Consider the following 16,675-nt stretch of genomic DNA (forward strand, 5'->3'; position numbering starts at 1 on the left):
CTTGTTTGTTGTGAGAAATAATATTTCAAAGTGTTTTTAAAACAGGTCTTCCATGAAAGTACAGTAGGGAGGCCGTGTGTGCTGTGGTTACAGATAGAAGTTGTGGGCCCCCTTGCTAACTGCGTGACCCTCTCCAGTTATCATCTCTGTAAAATGAACTTAATAGGGTTGTTATGACGATTAGGCAAAGTGCCTTCTGCAAAGCACAAGCAGTGCCTGGCCTTTGGGAGTGCTATGAGTTGTTTGTCAGTAGAGCCAAAAGAATAATTGTATTTATTTTGTGGAAAATCAACTGGAGAAATGAAGCTGCCTGTCCATATCTGTGCACAAACATTCAGCATATGGATAATAATCTTAGGTGACAAAAGTACGCAGTGGTGGGGTGGATGAGAAGAGAAAGCAGACTGTGGCTCTGTTGACTGAGGAGCTCTTAGACCCATGAAATTGCAGAACTCAAAGCTGTGTTGGCAGATAATAAAAATTCCGAGATAAAATTAAACAATATGAATGGGTGTGGATATCTGAGTAGATTTTTTCCCCCCACTCTTTCCTAAAAAAGCATTTGTTTCTAATCTTAAGCTGACTGCCAGGAAAATTACCAGATAACTGTTGCCACTCAGATAATCAGATCCCAAACCTATCTTTCTGGTCCAATGAGGGCAGAAGACCCAATAGGTGAGGAAAGACCTTATCCAATGTCAACCAAATATAAAGTCACCGACCCTCCCCCCGTGTCACTCTCAAAGAAGCAGGCGTTATCAAGAAAGAATTATTCCTTGAGGGACCTGGAAAGGACTAACTGACCAGAAATTCTGTATGAAAATGATGCCATAGAGAGCGTTCACTTGGACGAATAAGCCCCTTTGATAAAAGGTAAATACACTAAGGAATGTAAATATTATGGGGCTTCCGACTTTAAGATGAATATTGTTTCCCTCTTACCAACTAGAGAAGCTCAGTTTCTCTCAGAAAATGAGGGTTTGATGACACAGGTGGAGGTGCAAATTGGGAGCAAATGGTGTGGCCTCAGGCAGGTTCAACTGGGACAATGAAGGCAAAGTATTAGGGAAGAGGGGGGGACCCCCTCAGAAGCAGAGAATAGAGTCCAGGAAAGGGGAGGGGACAGAGGAAGGAGGAGGGGAGGAACCCACTCCAGGAAACCCACTCCAGGGGAGGAACACACTCCATTTGAGAACATGTTTTGCCTCTTTGTCAAGGGACGGCTCCAGGCCACAACCGAAGGCCCAACAATAGCATACTGTTCCTTTTGGAGGAGAGAGACCTAGGACTGCTCTGGGAGGGGAAGGCCGCTGCTCTCCTTTCCAAGACCGCGGGCCAGCTCTGCTGAGGAAGCTTCCCTGCACCGCAGGCACACAGGAAGATTAGTTCTGCTTGAAATCTCAGAAACTTGCACAACTGGACCAACCCCAGCTCTGCCAGGAAGCGGGCAGGACAACTCTGTCTTGCTGCAGGCTGTCCAGGGAGTGACTTCAGTCAAATTCCACTGTTGCATCACATGTTTCCAGAAATTTCAGTTTTAGGAAATGAAAGCGACTGCTCTGGGGGACCTGAACTTCCTATTGGAACCACTCCATGCCCAGCACAAGCCATCGTGCAGGAAGCCAACCCAGAAAGGGGCGGCCTGCAACGGGAGGGTGTCAAGAGACCAGGACTGTCAGGCACCTATGAGGGGCCAGACATTGGCTTTCTGTTGACAACGTTTACTCAGCATGTCCTTCTCTCAGGCATGGAATTAGTTGCTGGGGTGAACAGCACAAAGTCATGGCCCCTGCCCTCGAGAAGCTCACAGTTTTAAAAAGGAATAAATTTAACAAAACGGAAACAGACTTACAGATACAGACACCAGACTGGTGGTTGCCAGAGGGGAAGGTTGTGGGTGAGAGGCAAAATGAGTGAGGGAGATTAAGGGGTACACACTCGTAGGAATAAAATAGATAAGATGCAAGGATGTACTGTACAGCACAGGGAGTATAGCCAATATTCTATAAGAACTTTACATGGAGTATAATCTATAAAAATATCAAACCACTGTGTCCTACACCTGAAACTAACGTAATATTGTAAGTCATACTTTGATTGAGAACAAAAACTCACAGTCTTACAGGGAAGACATAAGTTGTGCAAGTAATTCCAAGAGGGACAACATGAACATTACACATAAGGCGAAAGTCTCTCAGCATCCCTGTGAAAGATTTATGAACCCCATTTTGCAGATGGGCACACCGAGGCCCGTAGAGGTCAGAGAAGCTAGTAAGAAGCACAGTCAGGATCTGAACTCCAGTCACCTAATTCCATAGCCCATGTTCTTTCTATCAGCTGCCTTTCAGTCTCTACCATGTGCATGTCACCAGGGTGAGAGCTTGAAAAACTACTCTGAGCTTCATACCTTCCGAGGGTGAAGAGCTACACAAATGGGTGGATTTGCCAAGAGTAGTAGGATGAAAAATGGCGACAGGAAGTGGTGACCCCACCCTCACTGGGTCGGTGGTCTTCTGCATGTCAGTCAGTGTTTCTGGGCCTCAATTTCTTGGGAGTGTTACCTTTTTACGGGGTTGTTAAGAAGATTAAATTAGATGGTGGATGTGAAAAGTAGTTTGTAAGTTAAAACCACTGTTCTCATGCTTATTATTCTTACTACTACTTTTCAGCATTGGAAGATACAGTAGTACCTTCCTTGGGAGCAAAGAGCAGGCGTGCCTACTGCCCAATTGGAACGATTTGAGTTCCCCAAGCTCAGCGATCCTCTGCTGTCATACACCCCACTGTGTGTGCAGGTGTCACGGGGCCCTCGTCACCCTGCCCCATGGGAATCTGGGCTCAGTGAACCATGCAAAATGCTGGTACTCTAGCTGCTGCCTTTGCTGTAAGAAATTATCCTTTGTCACTGGTCTCCTGTGTTCTGCCAGCATCCATGGGACTGTGACAAGCCAACTGGTTAGCTTGCCTTTGGGAGGTGGAAAAGGCAAGGAAACGGACTTTTCTCCAGAAAGGATTTTAGCCCAGTGTCCGACCTCCAAAACTATAAGATTAAAATTTTTTTCTTGTCTTAAAGACACTAAATTTGCAGTAATTTGTTAAAGCAGCAATAGGGAACTAATACAGCACTGTCCAGAAGTGATCGTATCTGAGGTTTTACCCCAATTGCAAGCTAACCAGTCAAGGAATGACCTTGACTCTGACACTCTGGTCTCCTTCTTTCATTTATTAACACACTTATGATTATATTGGGCCTGCCCAGAGAATCTAGAATAATCTCCCCATTTCAAAACCAGCTGATTAGCCTCCTTAATTCCATCTGCAGCCTTAATTCCTCCTTGCCGTGTAACATAACATGTTTACAGGATCTGGGGATTAAAATGTGGATGTCTTTGGGAGACGATTATTGTGCCTATCACAAGTAGTAGGAAAGGAATCCACAAGTGTGACGGTTGACAAAGGGAAGCCACTTTGCAATATAACATTGTCACAAAATATCTACATGTTCGAGTCTGGCTGTCCCAATTTCCTGCATTTCTCAGGACAAGTATAACCATCACTATGAAATAAATCCTTATGAAGTTCCCTACATGAGAAATGGCTTTACTGTAAATCGAGGCCTGTCCTCATGGCTTTCATTCTGAGGCTCTTATTTGACAACGAGATTCCACTATGTGACTTCCTGTTCGTTATGTAGCCTACGTTGTAAACCAGACTATTCCAGACATACTCTCCAAGTTTGGCAAAAATACTAACAGCCAATTTCTCATGACACGGTTAAGACCAATGAAAGTTTTGTTTTATTTATCTGGATTAAGAAACACTCATTTTATATTATCCTATTTTTTGTTTTAGCATAAATTTAGTTCCTACCATGGATCAAATCATATCATCCTTGTGCATAATGAGAATTGGAACTCAGTAAGAAACTCATGACAGAGTTTTAGTTGCTTTAGACTTTTCAAAACATACTATATTTAACATGTTATATTTAATGAATAATTTATTATAGGCAAGTGTCTCTCTCTTAAGTTAAACAAAACAAAGTTCTTTTCCATTTATTCGTTCATCCAATAAATATTTATTGAGTGCTCACTATATGCCAAGCAATGCTGGGGAATTAGAAGCGAACAAAACAAATCTCTGCCCTCATGGAGCTTAATTCTTGTCAGGTGGGTGGGTAGGCCAACATGGCGGCGTCACTGGGTCCCCTGCTCAAGGTCTCATCAAGCTGAAATTCAGATACTGACTGGGGCTTTCACCACAGCCTAAACCAGGAAAAGAGTCCTTCCAATATTTCTCAGGGTTTTGGCTGAATTCATTTCCTGAAGCCGTGGGTTGAGGATTTGTTTCTAGCTCAGGGTCACTGTTGGCTCCTAGGGGCCACGTGAGCATCTCTAATACAACCATTTACTTTATGACGGCTGATACTTCAAAGCCGGAGGCACAGACAGAGTCTTCTAGCAAGACAGGGGTCTTATACAACGTGACATGATTATAGGACCGACACCCCATCACGTTCACCACATTCTATTGGTGAGAAGTAAGTCACAGCTCTTGTCCATACTCAAGAGGAGAATATTATGCAAGGGCATGAACACCAAGATTTAGGGATCGTGGGGACCAGCCTAGGGTCTGTGTGTCACATTGGGACCCAGGATGAGTCCAAAGGGGCCAGTTGTTGTGCACAAGGGAAACTCTGGAACACGGCCCCATCCTACATGTCCAGAGGGCGGAGAGATGGAAATATTTGGTGAGCAACATTAATGACCTCCACAAACAAACATGTAAATATACAACATGTCAAGATAAATACTATGGAGAAAATAAGGTAGTGTAAGGGGAGAGGGATTGATGGCATGTGGGAATGGGTATCAATCAGGATAGCTTAGCTTATGCTGCTGTAACAAATATACAGAGACCACTGAGGGTCCAGACAAGTCTCCAGGGAAATTTTGCTCTAGGTAGTGACTCAGCAATTCAGGCTAATGTAAGCTGCACCCACCTGTGGTCAAATCATCTGGAACATGTGGTCTGCCTCTCACTGCAGAAGAAAGCAAACATCAATATTATACATTGACTCTGAAGAGCTTCAAACCAGGAGTGACGTGACTTGTGCTCAAATTCATTATCCAAAGCTTCAAAAGTTCATAAAAAAACAGAAGTAAAACCAATGCAAAACTTAAGTAGGAATTAGTAACCTCACTTGTCTTGCAAAACTAAGTTAAACTAAGCTTTGCTTGTATGACGACTCAGGAAATTCTCAAGTCTAGTCTCCATCTGTGTTTGATTTTAACAAAAGCGATAAAGGGCAAGGAAGTACAGTCTCCACGTGGGCAATAAGGTGAGACCAGGATAGAAGCCTAAAGGGAGAGAGGGAGTATCATGGGGACATGTAGGGAGTGAGTGTTTTGGCTGGTGAGAACAGCAGGTGCATGGCCTTGGAGGCAGAAGCTTTCTTGGTGTCTTTGAGAGATGGTAAGGAGGCCAGTGCTTGGAGTAAAGTGAGAAAGAAGGGCAGTGTGGGAGATGGGGTGGTGGGAATCATGTCATGCAGGCTCTTGGCGGTCATGGCTCTCACGTGTCATGGAAAGCCACGGGTGGGTATGGAGTGCAAGTGTGACACGGGCTGATATATTCAAAGTTCCGGCTCCGGTTGCTCTGTTAAGAATAGACTATCTCAACACCTTGTCATTCAAACCAAAAGCCTACACACTCCATAACCCAACCTTTGTAGGTGGGGCAAGCAGAGCTCTCTTAAAGCTTGTCTCTCTCAGAAGTCACTTGTAATAGGTCTCTGAGTATTGGATCTTGGCATTATTTTAGGCACTCTTTCAGAATGTATCAATTCTCCATTTCACCTTGAATAATTACTGGGCAGAAGCTTCCTATCCAGTCATTCTTAGAGATCTGATCCCATCTGCAAATAGTCACTTTTCAATGATGTGCTTTTTATGATACCATCAGCTTCGGAGGTTCTGTAGAAAACAGAGAGAGTAGGTATTTGGTTGTCTCTTTCTGAATCCCAGGCTGAAAGACAAGCCTCTATTTGAGCATGCCCTTCGGTGGCAGAAGGGAAGCGTATGAGACAAACGGCCATGCGGCGCCTGTTAAATCTTCTCCTGGAAACTAGCACACTGTCACTCTGCCCACATTTCACAGCCAAAGCAAGAAATCAGGCCAAGCCTGACAATGGGGCATGGAGTATATCCCAACCACAGGGGGTGCTGTTCAGAGAGGGAGTGGATATGATCTACCTGGGTCACTAGATCAAGTCAGTCTGGTCTGAGATTCCTTAGGAGGTCCTCAGCTTAGAAGCGCAAGTTCCAGCTGAGGGTGGGGCTCTTTGGGAAGGAGAAGGCAGCGAGGGCCCAGTCACGCTGTCACTCACTCTTGGGGGAAGAGTGAGGCCAGGAAGAGGAGTGGTTGTGAGGAGCCGAGAAGCTCCGGGTCACAGCGTCTGCAGTAGGAGAGGTTCACGAAGAGAGGTGGTCTGCAGGAAGTGAAGGTCAGTTGCCTCAACGAGAGACGGCCAATGCCACTGGGGCTGTCTTCCAGCCACGGACCTCCTGCTTCAAGTCACCGGGATATGGTAAAGGCAGCAAAGCCAAGTAACGTCTGCAGCTCAGCCTCCAGCTTTCGCTGGTGTGAGCTTTTCAGTCCCATCTCACTTTGCTGTGCACAGGTCACTGTCATTTGTTGGACTGCCGTGTAGCACCTCCCAGGGGCTAGGGGCCTCACTGAGGTGTGGGGAGTGGGGAGGGGGGGAGGTGTGATTCAGGAAGGCGCACGAGGCACTTGTATCAGTACATATGCTGAAAGCAGGATGCCCAGTAGGAAGATGTCTGAGGAACAGGAAGCCCTGCCCTGTGCCCCGTGTCCTGCTCAGTGGCTGAGGTTGGGCGGGGACCAGCTTTTGGTCTCTCCCAGTCCTAAGTTTCCATGACCACACCTCTATATGAGGCCAGCTTTTCTCACAGGAATGACCTGAGAAAAACAAAAGGCAACAAAACTTCAGTATTTAAAACATCGTGTTTTATCAACAAGGTGGGGCTATTCCACAGTTTATTCTTTTGGCAACAAAACACACAGCTGAGTTTCCTCTGGCTGACTCACGGCTGCTGACTCAGCTTGGGTTTAATATCACATCAAAGACCCCAGTGGTCATGTTCTCACCTAGGGTGATCAACTATCCTGGTTTCCTCTGGACTGTCCTGGTTTTAGCCATGAAAGTCTCACGTCCTAGGCAACTCCTCCATCCTGGGCCAGTGGGGTGGCTGGTCACCCAACTCATCCTTTTTTTTTTTTAATTTTTATTTATTTTTAAGTTTTTACAATGTAGTGTTAGTTTCGGGGGTACAGCAAAGTGAATCAGTCATACATATACCTATATCCATTCTTTTTTAGATTCTTTTCCCATATAGGTCATTACGGAGTATTGTGTAGAGTTCCCTGGGCTATGTAGGTCCTTATTAGTTATCTATTTTATATATAGTAGTGTGTATATGTCAATCCTAATCTCCCAATTTATCCCTTCTCCCCCTTCCCCCCTAGTAACCATAAGCTTGTTTTCTAAGTCTGTGAGTCTGTTTCTGTTTTGTAAATAAGTTCATTTGTATCATTTTTTAAGATTCCACATATAAGCAATATCATATATTTGTCTTTCTTTGTCTGACTCACTTCACTCAGTATGACAATCTCTAAGTCCATCCATGTTGCTGCAAATGGCATTAATTCATCCTTTTTTATGGCTGAGTAATATTCCATTGTATATATGTACCATATCTTCCTTATCCATTCATCTGTCGATGGACACTCAGGTGGTTTCCATGTTCTGGCTATTGTAAATAGTGCTGCAATGAACATTGGGGTGCCTGTATCTTTTCGAATTATGGTTTTCTCCGGATATATGCCCAGGAGTGGAATTGCTGGATCATATGGTAGCTCTATTTTTAGTTTTTTAAGGAACCTCCATACTGTTCTCCATAGTGGCTGCACCAATTTACATTCCCACCAACAGTGCAAGAGGGTTCACTTTACTGCCCACTCTCACCAGCATTTATGGTTTTTAGATTTTTTGATGATGGCCATTCTGACTGGTGTGAGCAGATACCTCATTGTACTTTTGATTTGCATTTCTCTAATAATTAGTGATGTTGAGCATCTTTTCATGTGCTTTTTGGCCAACTGTATGTCTTCTTTGGAGAAATGTCTATTTAGATCTTCTGCCCATTTTTTGATTGGGTTGTTTGTTTTTTTAATATTGAGCTGCATGAGCTATTTGTATATTTTGGATATTAATCCCTTGTCAGTTGCTTGGTTTTCAAATATTTTCTCCCATTCTAAAGCTTGTCTTTTCATTTTGCTTATGGTTTCCTTTGCAACTCATCCCTTCTAGTGGATTCTGCAATGAACTGCAGGGTGCTGCTGGGGCAAATACATGGATTTTAGCATCAGGTAGACCCAAGTTCAAATCTTTGAACTTTGAATCTTTGAATCTTTGTGTGTGCTACGTCACTTCCAAGCTGTGCGATCTTAGGGAAGTTACTTGTTATTCCAAAACAGAGACAGTATTTACCTTGTGTGATTTGTTACAAGGTCTGTTATAAGGTTCTCACCTCACCAGTCACCGTGTCCCCATCACTCACTTTCTTCCATGTTACTGGCCTCTGTTCTCTTCCTCAAACACACAAAGCTCTCTGTCCCCCTGTGCACTTCCTGCTCCTCTGTCAGGGAGGCCTGGGTATTCCCAGACAGGATCCTTCTTGTCATTCAAGTCCCTGTTTACCTGTTCCCTCCTCATGAGGTCTCCCCTGCCCGCTCACTCAGGAGTCCCTTTCCCAACACTCCCAGGCACTCTTTGTCTTCTCCCTGTTTCATTTCCTTCCAGAATGAGCTGGAATTGTCTGTCTATTTATGACGGGGGCAGGCAACCTTCTAAAGTGGCTCCCGAAGGCCCCCACTTCCTGCTACTCATCTCCTCCCCTTGAGTGGGGGGCAGGACCTAGGGACTTGCTCCTAACAAAGAGAATATGGCAAAGTGATGGCAGGTCACTTCTGAGATTATGTCCTAGAGGCATGACTTCTGTCTTCCCTTTCTCTTCCGATCTCTCTCTCTCTCTCTCTCTCTCTCCCCCACCCCCAGCCCGCTTGCTTGTTCTGCTGACGCGAGCTGCCCTAATGGGGAGGTGCATGTGGCCAAAAACTCAGGCCAGCCTGCAGCCAACAACCAGCAAGACACTGAATCGTGCCAACAACTACATGAATGAGCTTGGAAACAAATTCTCCCCCAGCTGAGCCTTGAGGTGACTGCAGCCCTGACTGACACCCCAAACGCAGCTGTGAGAGAAACTCTGAGACAGAAGGCCCCAAGCTGAGCTGTGCTGATTCCTGACCCACAGAAACTGTGACATAATAACTGTTGTTATTTTAAGTCACTAAGTTGGAGGTCATCTGTCAGGCAGTAATCAAGAACTAAGGCAGTGATGTATCATTTTTTCCCCCCTCTAGATTATTAGCACCCTGGTAGAAGGGAGCATGCCTGTGTTATTTACTGTGGTATGTCCAGAGCACAAAACAAAGTGTGGCACATAATAGCTGCTCAATTATATTGAATGAGAAAATCATGAGGACACGGGCTGCTACAGGGCACGTCAGGACAGATGAAACAAGTATTTGTTGAATGAATGAGTAATTTAGTGGCCAATCAAACATGAGGAGGGTTGGGAAGAGAGAGTGTCAGGGCTGACTTATCTGTAATTATCAAGCGCCTAGGCCCCTACTGTGGACTCAGAAGGTGGTAAATGAATAAGTTAGTAAATGAACAACCTCAGGCATAGATTTAAGGTAGGGATAGATTAGAAGTGATAAGTTTCATGTGGACACATTGAGAAATATGGGTAAAATGTCTAACAGGCATTCAGAAATAAATCTAGCTTTTCATAGAATGTTAAATGAGAAAAGCAATTCACGGAATAGTGTGCATATCCTATTTTTGTAAAAACACATATACACAAGTCTCAAAGGAAACATACCGAAATGCTGACTGCTGTTTGTGGGTGGTAGGATTACAGTGGTTTTCTTTTCTTTTCTTTTTTTTCCTTTTGCTTATCCATATTTTCTACAACAGACAGAACAAACAATAAAGGTATTTCCACTTATTCTTAAAAAGTTGAGAAAGAGCCACGATGGATGTAAGTCAGTACCATGTAAGAGGTCATTCCCGGGGTGGAGAAGTAACCCAGTGAGAGGGAGAAGAGAGGATTATGGTTGCTGTGGGCAAAACCCCCAGCATTTGCAAGATTTCTGGTTGGGCCAGAGAAAAAGCATTTGGTGTTGACTGTCAGCAGCACGGCCACCTCCTCTGCGGCCAAGCTCCCTCTGCCTGCCCTGACAGCCCCCTTCTCTGAAACATGTCTCAGGCCTGCCTTTCAAATCCACTTCTGGCCACACCCCAGCCTAGCCTTTTTCTCACACTTGCACGTCTACTCTTTCCTGCTAGCAACCAGCTTTTCCCAGCCCTGGAGGCTGTCTCGCATTTGCTATCTAGAGTAATATCCCACAATTGTTTTCATCATCCTTCTCATTGTAGCCTGGGCATAAAATCGTGAGCTTAAGACTGCTTCAGCCTTCATCTCATCCCCAGTGGAACTTGACCAGACTTTCACTTCCCATCAGGAAGTGAAACATAGGAAACCAACCTGTGACCTCCTCCAGTATAACCACTATCCACTTCTCCAAGTTCTGTCTCAGATTTACTCCAGCAATGATCCCTTTCTTGGCTACCTGGGTTTCAGGCCTACTAGTTACTCTGGCAAACTGTTTTTGAATAGCTATTCAGTAATTGACATATATTTGTGCCTGTGACCTTAAACCTTATTGTTCTGAAGTAGAAGCAACACAGGGAGCACACACTGTGTTTGAGGAGCCAGGTTGGGCTCCTAGGGCAGACACAGACCGCAGGGACTGTGGGCTGCATCTAGTTCCCCAGGATGTGGAAGCCTGTCAGCGTGGGTGCCGGCCGGGTACACGGAACAAGTACTCAACTTTGAGGAACTCCCGGAATGGCGGGGCCGCAAGTCATATTTCCACTGGCACTGCAGGGCCTTCTCCCCACAAGGAGGCCCAGGCCTTGTTGGCTGTGTGGGGTTTAGACTCCATAAACCTCTCCAACTAGGGGGGAAATAAAGAAACCTTCTCCAAGACTGTACAGCGTGGTTACACATTAGGAGGGCTCAGCGGCACCTGCTACCCGTTGCTCGGACAAGTGAAAGTCTCTCTTTCCCCAGAGTGGGACCACGTGACTGATTCCTGCCAACCAGCTGTAGGCGGAAGTGACGTATGGGCGTACTGTACGTCACTGCCGGGCCAAGCCCGGAAGAGCAGGCTGGGTCTTGTCAGATCCTCCTGTGGATGTAAACGGGGAAACTGCTTGCGGAGATGGTCAAGTCACAAGAGCACAGTGGCCTCGATACTGAGTCCCACCAGAGGACAGTTACCCTGAAGTGTCATTAGGGCCTGTTTGGGGATCCGTTTGTTTCTGCAGCGTAACCTAGCCTTTCCCAACTAATACACACTCAGCCCTGGATTTTGACACATTATTCTGATATAATGAACTTCTTTAATTAAAGAAGGAAGGCCAACAAGTGGTTGGTTTCTTTTCAACAGCACTGTGGTTCAGGAATACGTGATGGATTGGGGGACGTGGCCTAACCCAGCGCGGCTTGCTCCTTTTGTGGCAGGAATTGCTTTTCATATTGAAATAGACTCAGTGGTCATGTTTCGAGCCAGTGCTGCAGCCCACCCAGTCCTGAGGTCACGGCGCTTGGTCTGTTCCTTCCATTTTTGTTGTTGTTGTCGTCCCTTCCATTTTTTAAACATTGTCAATAAGTTCTGCATCTACAGCGAATGAATAAACATCCAATTGGAATAAACATCCATCCGGATGAAATGACACTGGGTAAAGTTCTTGTTTGTTTTCAGTTTCTGAAGTAAGAGTTTTCCTTTATAAATACTACATACATTCCAGGTAGACAAATAAATACATTTTATTTTACTGACATCTTCTCCATACTCCAGCGGGAGTATTAAATTGTTCAAATGTCTGGGTCACACAGAAATAATTACTTTGACATGTTAATTAGAGTTTGTATAAATATTATATGTATCTTTTTAAAGTTGTATTTAAAAGGTGATTTTTATAATACTTGCCCTGTATTTTAACTAATTATAACTAGACTGCATTGCATTTTGTATGTTGCCTACGAGTGTTTAAAGACATTCTTATATGCCTTTAATCCTAGCCCAAGTAATTACTACATACCTCATTTTATAGGATTTTTATTAGGGAATGCTTAGTGAAAGTTTCACTTTGCCTTTGCCTTTAAATTATGTCATTTTATAGCATAATGTAAATTTTATTAGGACTTTAGCATTTGTTTTTAACATACTTACTTTCACCATTGTTAAATAAAATATATTTTCCCTTAAGATTTAATTAAAAGTTTTGGGAGGAGGTGGAGTGATAGTAATTACATGCTTATACTAGACAATCCAAAAAAGTATATATCAATACAAAAAAGGAAATGAAAATCACTCGCAATCCCACCCACCAGATGGTGCAACCTCCCACTGCCCCTGCCCCAAATTCAGTATGGGCTCATACTGCGTATAAACTGTATCCTACCTCTTTCATTGCCTATGTCATTCTCTTACAATGATTTTTAGAGGCTTCCTCATATTCCAACATCTGAATGTACTGTAATTTAAACCTATTCCTATCGTGGAACATTTATTTGCAATTCATCAGTGTTCTAAACACTGTAATGAATCTGCTCATACATCACAGGCAGAATAACAACCCTGCCCCAAAGATGTCCACATCCTAAACCCTGGAACCTGTGAATATGTGACTGCATAGCAAAAATATGTGACTTTGAAGGTATGATTAAGTTAAGAACCTCGAGATGGGGAGTTAAACTGGGTGGAGCCAATCGAATCAATCACATGAATCCTTAAAAGAAGAGAAACTTTCCCAGCTGTGGTCAGAGAAAAAGATGTGATAATGGAAGCATGGTCAGAGGGGTTCCACATTGCTGGCTTTGAGGATGGGAGAAGGGGGCCGTGATCCAAGGAATGTAAGCAGCCTCTAGAAGCTGGAGCAGTTGAGAAAGGAGCAGATTCTCCCCTAGAGCCCCCACAAAGGAACACAGCCTTGCCAACACCTCAATTTTAACCCAGCAAGACTTGTGTTGGATTTCTGACCTACAAAACTGTAAGATAATACATTTCTGTTGTTTGAAGCCCCCAAGTTTGTGGGAACTTTTTACAGCAGCAATAGAAAACTGATTTTTGTGCACAATTTTTTTTTACTGTTTTCCTTGGGAGTCAATTCCTAGAAGAGTTTTCAAGGTACCTAATACATATTGCCCACCAATTTACCATCTCATCAGCAATGTACAAATGCCTGCTTCACTTGCCCCTTCCCACCCTGAGACTTAAGTTCCTATGTACCCTGTTGTTTCATGTTCTTTCATTTAAATTGATGATAGTAATTATATGGAATACTGAAAGTAGCCAATTGAGGGTTTACTATGTGCCAAGCACTATCTAAAAACTCATTCATTAAAGCTTCCCAGCAACTCTGTGAGGTATGTTACCATTATTATACCCATTTTACAGAAAGAGGAAACTGAGGCATGGGAAATTTAAGAATGTGCTAAAGCTGGAGTTAGACCCCATGAAGTCTGGCCCCAGAGGGGATGTTCGTTGATGAGTCTCCCATTAAAGTCAAAGCTCCTGATAGGCAGGGTCAGCCTCTACCACCTTACTTACTCTACTTACTGACTCTTACTCAGGTTTTCCCCGGTGGTAACATAATCCTATGTAGTAACAGTTGTCATGAAGAGCTCTGTACATGGAGATTGGTATGTAAGAGCATGTATGTATGTATGAGTGTTTAGTATGTAAGGAACTGTGGTAATTCTCCTGCCTTTGCTTGTGGTCAGCCACAGAATAATCGAAGTATTCCCTAATTATTAAGACTCACTTCTTTACTGCCAGATACTTGTGCTCACACACACCCCTCCCACTCACTCCTTTCCACACACTCCTGTGTATCAGACACTATGCCAGGCACCAGAGACAATACTGAACCAGACAAGAGAAGAGGGCTGTATTAGCGCTGATGCTGTAACACAGACCCCACACAGCAGTAGCCAAACAAGAGAGAACTTATGTGTCCCTTCCCAGTGCAGTCGGAGCCCAGGGCTGTGAGGGCAGGTGCCTCTGTGGTGTCGGAGACCCAGGTTCCTGCTCTCTTGTTGCTCTTCCGTCCCCTAGAGCAAAGATCAGCAAACTTTTTCTGTAAAGGACTGGAGTAAACATTTTAGGCTGTGCCCTGTTTGGAAGAGGAATGAGGAGTGGCTGTGTTCCAGTACAACTTCATCCACAAAAACAGGCCAGAGGCCATGATGTGCAACCCAAACCTGGGCGTCTTGTCACTTCTCTCATAAATAGACCTATTCTTCAGGTCTCTGCCGTCCCTCCCACCATGGGGGGTGAAGCGCCCCTGTCCATCCAGGCTCAGGTGCCTGTAAGTGACACCCAGGGCCCCACCTGCCCCCTCTCTGCCCGGGCCTCGCCCTCAGTACGCACGCAGCAGGCCCAGCGCTCTCCCACCTTGGCCTCGTGTCCCTGCATCCGGCTCCCCACAGCTGGCCTTCTCCACTGCCACCTCCGTCTCCCGTGTCAACTGGCTGCGGCTGGAACAGCTGAGGACACCACAAGGGTCATGGGCTGGATGCAGTCCTCAGGGCTCCCTCATCTGACGGGTCCCCCAGCCTTTGACCCAGCCTGAGCCACTGTCTCCCCTCTGGGCCTCTGACCTACTCAGCGATTCCACCTCAGTCTTCTCTGCCGCCGCCTCCTCTTCTAAACACGGGGGCCCCTGGCTAAGTGCTCAGGACCCTTCTCCTCCCCGAGAGGCCCCAGGCAGTCCCATTGCTCTAGAACCATCTGGAGGCCGAGGATGGACGCCCCCCCAGTCTCCAATCCTGAGCTCCACCGAACTTCAGATTTGTTGGGGCCACAGCCTCCGTGCCGTCTGCACTTGGGTATGAGGCCTCCCACACCGAATAGTCCAGCACAGACCTCTCGACCACCCCCCCACCCCCCACCCCCCCCCCAGCCCCGCTCCCAACCAGACCCTCCCCCCGCCCCGGGGCTCTTCCTCTCCGTCAAGGGCATCAGCAAGACCCAGCTCTCGAGGCCCAGCAGGGGCGCTGGCCTCCCTATGCCCCTCCATCCCAGCCTGCTGGCACTGTCCTGTCACCCGCTGCTGCAGGTGACTGACTGCCGGGACTGTCCCTCCCGCCCCGCCCCCCCCCCCAGGACCGCTCTCCATCCAGCCCTCAGTGACTCTGACACTCAAATCAGATGACATTCCCTCTCCCTTAAGACACCCCAGTGGTGCCCACTGCCCTTCCCATCCTCTCCTCACAGGCCTACGAGGCCTTAGGGAGGTGGCCTCTGCCCCGCGGCCTCTGTGCCTGTGGCCCTGACTCACGGGCCCCCAGCCGCCCTGGCCTCCCGCCGCGGAGGCTTTGTCCTCGCTCTTTCATCTGCTGGAGGCTCTGGCCCGCTGATCTGGGCACCGCCGGCTTCCTCGTCACCCAGGTTGTACCTCAGATGTACCTCCGCAGGGAGATTTCCCCTGATACCCCAGGTACCCCTGCCACCTCCCCTGCTGGTCACGTCACCCCTTGGCCTCTCACCGCTCACCAGGACCCGAAATACTCATTGAACCTTTTGCTTGCTTCTTCCCTGACCCTGCTCCTGGAATGTGCCAGCAGGACCTTGTCTGTCCTGTCCTCTGCTGCACCCACAGCCCCTGGACAGGTCCCAGCTCCCGGGAGGTGCTTGGCAAATATTTTCAAATGAATAAAAACTTCCAGTTCCCCCATCACTGATTTTAGTCTTATGGCTGAAGATAATATTCCCGCTAAAGCGAAGAGTTTTACTTTCTTTTGTATAGAGTGGAATAAAAACTTGCTTTGGTCTTTCCCGATGGGGAATTGAAGGATCGGTGAAAGCAGGAAAAAAATGAGATCAACGATCTGAGCAGAGAGAAGAACGTGCATCTAAATGTCTCAGACTCTCTCCGGTGGGGAAGTTTTGAATTTGATATTGAAAATGCTTTGGGGCATTTTTCATCAACCTAAATTATTTTATTTTGGTAAAATACACAAAACTTACCATTTTAACCGTTTTTAGGCGTACAGTCTAGTGGCATGAAGTACATTCACAGTTATGTAACCATCACCACCATCCATCTCCGGAACATTTTCAGCTCCTCAAACTGAAACTCTGAGCTTATTAAACATTGACTCCCCATTCCCCTCCCCTTCAAGCCTCTGGTAACCTCTATCCTACTTTCTGACTCTGAATTTGACCGCACTAGGTACCTCATATAAGTGGAATCATACAATACTTGTACTTTTGTGACGGGCTTATTTCACTCAGCATGTTTTCAAGGTTCATCCATGATGTAGCATGTATCAGAATTTCCTTCCCTTCTAAGGCTGAATATCCTATTGTCTGTATATACCACATTTTGCTTATCCATTCTTCCATCAGTGGACATTTAGGTTGTTTCCACCTTCTGGCTACTGTGAATAGT

Source organism: Globicephala melas, chromosome 5 (genome assembly GCF_963455315.2).
Source record: "Globicephala melas chromosome 5, mGloMel1.2, whole genome shotgun sequence".
Taxonomy (NCBI): domain Eukaryota; kingdom Metazoa; phylum Chordata; class Mammalia; order Artiodactyla; family Delphinidae; genus Globicephala; species Globicephala melas.